The sequence below is a fragment of the Wolffia australiana genome, chromosome 1, assembly GCF_029677425.1.
Source record: "Wolffia australiana isolate 7733 chromosome 1, ASM2967742v1".
Taxonomy (NCBI): domain Eukaryota; kingdom Viridiplantae; phylum Streptophyta; class Magnoliopsida; order Alismatales; family Araceae; genus Wolffia; species Wolffia australiana.
The window spans coordinates 5087729-5097329 of record NC_135835.1 but is presented as its reverse complement, the minus strand read 5'-3'; the positions used below and the strand labels follow the sequence as shown (position 1 = coordinate 5097329).

The 9601-nt window shown below is 41.5% G+C and overlaps 1 long non-coding RNA gene and 1 other non-coding gene across 2 annotated transcripts; both read right to left on the bottom strand.

Moving 5' to 3' along the window:
• Positions 1–492: 492 nt before the first annotated feature.
• On the bottom strand, positions 493–6186 carry LOC144703012 (uncharacterized). Its single transcript, XR_013581465.1, has 3 exons — positions 6050–6186; positions 1772–3059; positions 493–934 (listed from the first exon to the last, which is right to left on the bottom strand). It is a non-coding gene; the product is annotated as an uncharacterized LOC144703012 (long non-coding RNA).
• On the bottom strand, positions 5674–5804 carry LOC144714139 (small nucleolar RNA snoR80). Its single transcript, XR_013584262.1, has one exon. It is a non-coding gene; the product is annotated as a small nucleolar RNA snoR80 (small nucleolar RNA).
• Positions 6187–9601: the final 3415 nt, after the last annotated feature.

Below are 9601 nucleotides of genomic sequence, written 5' to 3'. Positions count from 1 at the left end.
AATATCTTTGGGTGTGGAAATATAATGCGTATATATTATTTAATTAATGAAAAATAAGGAGAAGAATAGGGAAATGCGTATATTAATTTAAATAGAGAGAATGAGAGAGGAAGAATAGTGAGATAAAAGAAATTAGAACTGAATGGATAACAAGAAGATATTAATAAACGAATTTGATGGTGGATGAAGCAAAGTTTAGATATTAAAGATGTTTATGATCTACAAAAATAGGGAAAAAAGATACTAAAATTTTAAGAGGACATAAGAAATTAAATAGATCGAGAAATGGATGATAATAGAGAACGATGAGCCGGCTAAGATGTAATTTAAATGTATTATTATAAGGAGGAGGAGGGAAGATCATTAATAATCTATGGTGTAGATCGATTTATATAATTAAGAAGTAATTTATTGCATTTTAGAATATAAAATCAATGATAAAATAAAAGCCTCTTGTCACCTATAAAATGGCCTACTATCACTCAGGCTAGGTTTCCGCAAAGCCCTGTCATTGTATGTATTTCATTGTTTACTTTGTGGCCTGTTGGGCCGCAATCTATCTCTTATCTTCTTCGGCAAAGCCCTGTTGGCCTATTGGGCTACAAGAATTAAACATGTTAATTCCATATGATAAAATCAACTTGAAATAAATAACATCATTCTCTCACATGCTTTCATGAACTCCACATTCTCTTATTACTGGGCCTACTATGGGCCTTGGTTGGTTCGCCTTGGTTTTCTTCGTCAGAGCCACTGCTGGGCCTACTTGTGCTTCTGCCTTTAGCGCTATGCATGCTTGTGCGCCAGCAATTTCTAGCCTCTGGCTGGCTTGCGAGCTGCGTCTTAAGCACCGATGGGATAGCTTGCTTCACAACTGGGTGCTGCTACACATCACCTTCATCGCTTCTTATTTATATTTTTTTTTAATTCATCCCTACAATATTCAAGAATGCACTCAAGAAAATAATCAAGCCCAAAATATATTTCACCTTCTAAAATCAGAATGTTAAAGTATTAAGCTTTTAAATCTTGTAAAATTGATAATAAAAAGAATAAAATTAAATAGTTTAAATGATTCGCTTAATCCAGTTATAGTGCTCCAATGTAATTCATGTCTGTTTTATGCCAAGATTGCCAGAATGATGAAACATTAGCACGCAAAATTACTGTTTAACAAGGGAGCATGTATTAACTTTTGGGATTAAATGCTATGGCAAACATCAGCATTCATTTCAAACATAAATCAGATTTTGAGAAAAAGTTTCCAGCAAAGAGTTTTTTTGTTTATCAGACTGGTTATAAGCCTATCTGCCCAAACCTGTCTAAGAAACTGTCATGTTATTTTATATATAGAAAGTTTTGTGTGATTCTTCATCTTATTTCTACCAGAATAATGCATTGTTTACCTGATGCAGGATGACTAGTGGAGACGGGACGGGATGATGACGGGTGTTGGATATTGGGACGACTAGGGAATGGGTAGGATAAAACCACACCACAAATCACACGATCAATTCCAAAGAATTAAATCCGATGAAATAGTTGTGGTGCAGCCCCTTTCCTCGTCGAGGGCGGGAGTACTGTCTTCAACCACCGCGGTGATGCCAAGCACCAAAATCAATAGATTCGAGCGATTGTCCGCTTGAATATTCAAAAACCTATTCTGCTAGTCATTTGAAAATTCAAAATCCAAAGCAAATTCGACGGTGGTGGATGAACTCTCGAGGAACACTGGACGAAGAATACGGGACACCAAAGAGTGTAGAAATACCTCAGCACTAGTTCAGTGTGTGACTATGATGCGGGGAATTCTCAAGGTGTTGATGAAGAGCACGAAGTTTGGCGGTGATACGAGCGTGGGGTGCGGACGAGCAGTGAGGGTGTGGAAGTGGGCGGAGATCTGTGCGCAGGTGGGCGGCGATCCACGCCGACGGGTTACCAGCGAGGGTGATGCCCTGCGAGGATGGATGCTCTAGTGCATGGCCGACGGTCGGCGGTCGGCGCGCGGGCAGCAGCCTGCGCACAGGCGGGCTGCTGGCATGGGCGGCAGGCAGCCTGCGCGCGGGCGGGCTGCCGGCATGGGCAGCAGGCGGCCTGCGGGCGGCTGGCATGGGGCGGCGGCCTACACGCCGAGAGGCCTGCGCAGCGGCGGCTTGCACGCTGGCGGGCCTGCGCGGGCGGCGGCCTACGCACGGACAGGCGGCTGGCATGGGGCGACGGCTTGCACGCGGGCGGGCCTGCACGGGCGGCTGGTTGTGTGGGCGGTGGCCTGCACGCGTGCGGGCTGCCTGCGTGGGCGGCGGTTTGTGCGCGGGCAGGCGTGCGTGGGCGGTGGCCTGCGTGGCGGCGACGAGCTGCGTCGCGGGCGGCGGCTGGCGTGGGACAGCGGCCTGCCCGCAGGCGGCGGTCGTCGCGCGGGCGGCTGCCGGCATGGGCGGCGATCGACACGCAGTGGGCGGCAGTCGACGCGCGGGCAGCTGCCGGCATGGGTGGCGGTCGACGCGCGGGCGGCTGCCGGCATGGGAGGTGGTTGACGCGCGGGCGACCGGCGGGGGAGATGGCTCGCGCAGGCAGTTGGCGGGGCGGCCTGCTCGGGCGACCGGTGCGGTTGAGTGATCACTAGAGGCAACAAACAAGGGGCTTCTCGGGCGGTGGCAGCAGCGACAACGGCGACAGCGGCGGTCCGAGAGGGGCGAGGGCTAGGGCAAATCTTCCAAGAAGAAAACTTCAATTCTTGAAATAAATTCACCAAATGTATCGTGCAACATTGGCCTACATATAGGCCTTGGAGGAAAGAGAAAATACGAGAAATAAGAAAAAATAAATGTCGTGCTATCGTGTCACGTCAAAGGGTAGTTCTGGATCTGGCATTGATGATGTGTCATGATGCGTGACGTGTTGTGTCTGAGTGGAGAGGCGTTTGATGCCGGTGCGTTGACTTGATCATTATCAGGGCGGTTCTGCAGTTGATGTTGGCGACGAGCCAAGATGCGGGACGTCTCAGATGACAGTGGCGACGCGTCCAAAGATGGTGCGTTGACGTCGTCGCCACCATTACCCTTTATCAAAAATTAACAACCATGTCATTGGACTCAGCAATGTTTACTTGTGGCAACAAATACATCTCATCGGACAAAATATAGTTGCAGCTGATTTGATAAAAAGAACTAAAGGCAGACAAGTATTCTTGAACTTTCCACTTCCCAATTATATCAAGAAGCTCCTGAGCTATTCAGGTTAAAGAGCCTTTCTCTTGTCAATCACTAGTAGGGTTCGCCATTTCTACCAAAATTCGATAAAACCAAATCGAACCAATACCGATGGTTCGGGAATATCAGGTTTACCAAAAGTTCAGTACCAGGTTTGGTTTCACGAGAAAATAGAACCGAGAACCAGACGGAATATTTTAGGGGAAAAAATAATATATATTTTGTTGACACTCAGATTTGAACCCGGGTCTGTCACACGCTCAGACATCTAGTCCCAACTGCGTTATTTAGCTGTAAACTCTACAAATCTAACAAGAATATCATAAATCCATAGAATATTAAACATTTGTAGGCAAATAATACATTTACAAAACATACATAAGTATGAAAATAAGATAGATGCATAAATAACGTATACGAGAAATACAGATAACATACTCGGAAGATGCATAACTACGAAGATAACATAAATATGCAAATAGCATATACAAAAAATACATAAATACACAAATCAGATAAAACATACATAAATTTACAAATAAACAAATAATACAAATAAAAAATACACAAATAACATATGTTTATATGCAAATACATAACTACACTAAAATGTTAACTCCTAGATATGTAGTTGAGCAAATGCCTAAATATTTAGATATATAAATACATTAATCTATGACAATGTGAATATGTAAATCTATGACAATGTAAATACATAAGTGTAAATGTAAATGCATAAAAATGTGCCACAAATAGAGTTTTGCATTTGATTCTATAGAGAATCCATGGCAAAAATAGAATCTTTATGTACTACAGTTGTTTATTTAACTCTTTCAATTAGTATTTTTACCTAAATTTTGACTTTGAAATTAAACTTTAAACATGATATTTTTCAGAGGTATGTCAGGTTTTACCGAACAGAAACCTAACTCTGATCTAACCGCGACTGTACCAAAGTTTAGGTATAGATATAGGTATTGGCCAAAACCCAACACCAAGACTGAGACCATGATTCCCTAATCACTAGGGTGTGTCTTGGATTTGTCCTTTTTGCCTAAATTCTATATAACCAGTTGCAACTATACAAGTTTTCCAAAAATTTGTTACCTGTTTCAGTCGCAAGAGGAAACCAGGCCAACAAAGAAACTGTTGGGACTTTAAGGACGACCAACATGAAAAACATGTCTTTCTTTAAATTACACCACATTGCCATGAATGACATTAATTGTCCAACTTAGACCTATTTAATAGTAAATGTTATTCATAGATGCAAATACAGTAACATAAATATGCAAGTATGGATATCTAGACGACAATATGTAAATACACAATCACAGATATGCAAATATATAAATATGTAGTTGAGCAAATAACTAAAAATGTTATGAAGTTATGTAAATATGCAAAAAAATATATAAATGTAAATGTAAATTTAAATATAAAATGTAAGTAAAAGTATGCAAAATTGATTGTTTTATGCAGTGACTCCACCATAAATGTGGTTTCTATGCCAGCTTAAATTGATGGTCCCACTATTTTAAATTTTTATGGGACCTAAATTTGACTTTTATTTTTAACTTTGAAGTTTACTTTTTCAGACACTTTATACAAACTTATTGGTTTTAACGATAAAAACTGATCTTCTGCCGAACAAATGTACCAAAGTTGAGATATAAACCTGCACTACTAGTGATATCATCAATACATATATCTTGGACATGCAAATAAGCCTATTAACGTAAATGGTTAACCGTACAAATAAGATTATTCTTAAACTATTGAAAGTAGTAAATTCTCAGGCTTGTCACAAAAGGTCTCGATATTTTAAGATCATGTCTCTAGGATTCTCAATCTGCATCATAGACTCAATGACAGTAATCCTGATGACCAATGAGACGTATGAACAGTGGATTAGTTGCCACAGGTTGTTCCCAGGATCAGTTGTTCTTGAACAAACATGTTCATATATCACTCATGGTTAATGTCCAATGATGAACATTTTTCATAAACAGTTGTCGGTTCTGTCAATCTTTCTTTAATTGACCAGCAAATTAAAAATGTAACCGCGAGTATTATCATTCGATCTCGGAACACACTTGTCACCAAATATTGTCTGGCAATCTAATTTTCCTGTTAATCGTAATTTACATATTTCGATTCCTATTGTATACCACTGATTCAGGAAACGACGTTTGGGACAATTCATCTTCCAAATGATCAAACCTTCAACTTACGTAATTCCTTCTAGTGAGGATAAACTGGTGGATTAGTTTGCGTAAAATTGGTGTGCAGAACAGTAGATTTTTGTGCGAAATGAGTAATCAAGTTTTTGGTAAAGGTTGAAAATTATATCCCAGTTTCACATAATTTGCCAATCTCGTCGAACAGGAGAATCATAGATCCGCAATGCAACGCTAATAAGAAACCAAATGCCAAGCCGAAGTGGGAGCGCAGGCAAAGTCAGGTATTTATGAGGTGTTTCCACGGTTCGAAGGCATGGATTGAAAAGCCATGAGCCAGGATAGCCTCACTGCTAGTAAATTTCGCATCCAAGCCATTATACCGAGAGAAACAAAGAAAATCTCCAGAATTGGTAAAGGATGCAATGTCAGAAACTACATAAGATCGCAAAACGTATTCATATACGATGAAGTAAAATCGGGCGAAATAACAACACAGTTGATGATTTGAAGCTCAGACAGCCAAGGGTTTGTCTTCAACCAGATAGAATCAGAAACTCTAGTCCACAAAGGCGTCATCATAGCGGAGCACGCGCGACACACAATGAAGAGAATTCAAAACATAGTACACGTAATTTAAACTTGGAGAAATCATACTACCATGAGAATCTGCCAAGAACACTTCTCACATGGCTTCGCCCACGACCTCTCCGCGAAGAGCGTTTAACGCTTCGCTAGGGTTTTAACCCGCTTTAAATAGACCCAAAAATGTTTCCAGTTGCCTCTCGATAATTAATTTATTAGCAAAATGCCATTACCTTGCCCAACTCGTTGAAATTCTTAAAAAGTATGGGGAGAGTGGTCAAGCTAAATAGATTTTAACTAATATTAATAAATACGTTCCACCAGCGGTTCTAAAGCTTGTTATGTTGATATTTGACATAACTAACCATCAACATAATTTTTTTACTTGAGTTGTTAACAAGAACAGACAGGAACCTGACCTAACTGTTGGTAATGTTTAGATCATATCTAAAAACCCTGACCAGACCAACTCCCACAGCATTATACTGACTGCCCCGACTTCGGGGAGACCGCCAGTACTATTCTTGACGGCCCGAAGAGCGAATATTGAGACTACTACCTCTCCGATGGCTACCTCTTCCATATGAAGAGATTATGCATACCTTGCACTTTGCTGCGAGATTTCCTTATCTCAGAGACGCATGCGGGTGGTCTGAGTGGACATTTCGGTGTCAACAAGACCATCCAATCTTTAGAGTACCAGTTCTACTGGCCGTCGTTGAAGAGAGAGGTCGGGAAGATTGTCTTCCCATGCTTGACCTGCTCTAGGCCCAAGACGATGAAGCAGAATGCGGGACTCTATATGCCCTACCTATATCGACCGGTCCATGGGACGATGTCAACATCAATTTTGTTCTTGGTCTACCTATGACCGCCCCACGGCACGACTCCATCATGGTAGTAGTCGACAGTTTTTTCCAAAATGGCTCATTTTATACCCTGTTCGAAGACGGCGGATGCCTCGTGAGTATTGCACCTATTTTTCAACAAGATCGTCCACTTGCACAGAGTACCAAAGTCGATCGTGTCGGATCGTGACGTATGTTTCACTATTTACTCATGGAAGACCTTATGGGTCTTGTTCGGAACAAAGCTCAAGTTCTCCAGGGCCTATCACCCGCAGATGGATCTACAGATGGAGGTAGTCAACCGTAGTTTAAGAAATTTACTCCGTTCCACCATGGGGGATAACCTCACCACTTGGGACAATGTCATCCCCCCCGCCAAGTTTGCATTTAACTCCTCCGTGAATATTACCACCGGTCGCACCCCATTTGAGATCGTATATGGCCAGGTACCTCGTAGTCCCTTAGACCTCATTTCAGGAGAACCGCATGCTAGAGCTTCTAAGGATGGCATTGCATTCACGCAGCATATTAGGGACATGCAACATGACATTCATAATCGTATCGTCATGCAAAATGAGAAGTACAAGGTCTTCGCTGATGTGGATCGTAGGTCAGTCAGCTACACTGAGGGAGATTTAGTCATGGTCAGCTTAAGGTTCGAGAGAAACTCTCCTAGGGTCGCTATGAAGCTTCATGCTCATAATACCGGGCCTTTCCCGATAGCCCGTGTGGTCAGCGAGAACGCCTATGTTGTGGGTATCCCGCCAGATTGGGGGATATGTCCCACCTTCAACGTTGGCGATCTAGTCTGATGCCATCCTATGCCACCCATTATTAAGCCTCACAACCCCTCAAGCCTTAGTAGTGATGCGAGCAATAGACCACTTCTATCCCCTCCCGTCATGTCCCTAGTGAGGCGTGAGCATGTCGAGTCGGCACTGGAGGGGGTAAGTAACGCTGCAAGGGAGCGGATGGACCGCAAGTTTCTTGTGCATCGGAAGGGCTGAGCGACATCTGACGACACGTGGATTTCAGAGCTAGTTCGCCTTCCACTACGGCAAGAGCTCGTCCAGCCACTCAAAGATATCATTGGTTCTAACTCGTATGAGCCAAGTTCTTCCCACTCCGGGAGGGTGATAGAGGACCATCCAATCAAACACGTCAACACCCATTATCAGCCATGTCGCAGAACCCGAGCCGACGTGAAGAAACCTATTTTTCGCTAGCAGTTTTGAGAAACCGCATTTGCGTCGTTTATTTTTGTGACAGTGTCTTCTTTTGGGTTTTTGGAGGCCCTTCCCATGTACGAACCCCCCTCATTTTGACCGTAGGGAGGCCGCCTCCTACTTGTGTAAGGGCCTCCCCCTTCCCCTGTTGTATTTTTCTTTGGAGTCATGTAGGGTTTTGTTTAGGCCATTAGGGGAGAATCCCTTGTTGGATATCTCCCCTAATAAAGCTCATTAGGGCAAACCCCCCACACACACACTAGTCATGGTCGTTCCGTTTTGTTTGTTTAAAAGGAACAAAAGATTTGCACAAAACAACCGCACAGGGATCTGTTTGTTGTTCTGTTCGGTTTGTGTGTGAAAATTAAAACAGATATTCAAACAATTCGCACAAACCGAACAAAATTTACACAATTTGCACAAATTTGCACAAATCGAACAATTCGCACAAGTAGAACAATTCGCATAAACCGAACAAAGTTTGCACATTGAGACAAAAATTGCACAAAAGTTGCACCAAAGTATATTATGCTAAAAATATTTTGATTTATAATATATTTAAGGGTTATTTATTTTTTGGGACATGAATCCAAAGTCCAAACACATCACTTCTAGTTAGATTTAAAATACTCTTCATGTGCTTGAATTTGTGTTTGTGATTGAATTTATAATTGAATTTGTGATTAACCTAATGAAAAATTATAAATCATATCTCATATATAAGGATGTAGTTTTAGCATAAACTCAAGAAAAGTTACTAAAAAAATTAGACAATTTTACTGAATTCATTTGGTATTAAAAGAAGGGAATTATTGGATTTTATAGATTTTTAAGAATTAATTTCTTAAAAATGACTTAAAATGTAAATTGTGTACTTTGATAATTTTCTAGAATTTAATTAGAGGGTGGAATGATTAGATTTCAATAATAATATTTTTAGGTATTTTTTCTTAATTTTTGCATTTTTTTATCCATAAAACATACGATTTAACCTTTCTAATGATTGGTGGCAATGGTGGCGGCATCACATTGTGTCAGCTGATGTGAGAGTGGCTGGAGATGGACCCCTGGGTTGGCTTTCCCATTCCAGGTTGGTTTAGAAACGGTTAAGACCGGTCCAAATCCAGTTTAGAATACTTAATCCAGATTTGGTTAAGTCTAAAAGGGGGGTGCCCTAGAGACTAGTGGGCATACTGCTGGAACCTCCATAGAATCATGGACAAATAAATGTTGAATTGATGCATTCCATGGAACGAATGATTGTATCCTCTTATCTGGACAATGATTGATGACATTTGGATGTAGTTGTAGACATCGTGTATTAAATAGTGGTATCTTTGCCATCCAAGTTGCCATTGACATTGAAACCTACAAACAGATCAACTGTGTCCACAATTTTTTGTTTCTAAGGTATACGCCCTTGATTCACTTATACAGTATAGATATGCAGCTCTCAAATCTTTATCACGCTTAGATAACTGTTTTGTGGTTGTGGCAGCTCAACATTGAGCCACAGGAGGAACATGTTTTTTGGCGATCTCCGACCCAGTTGG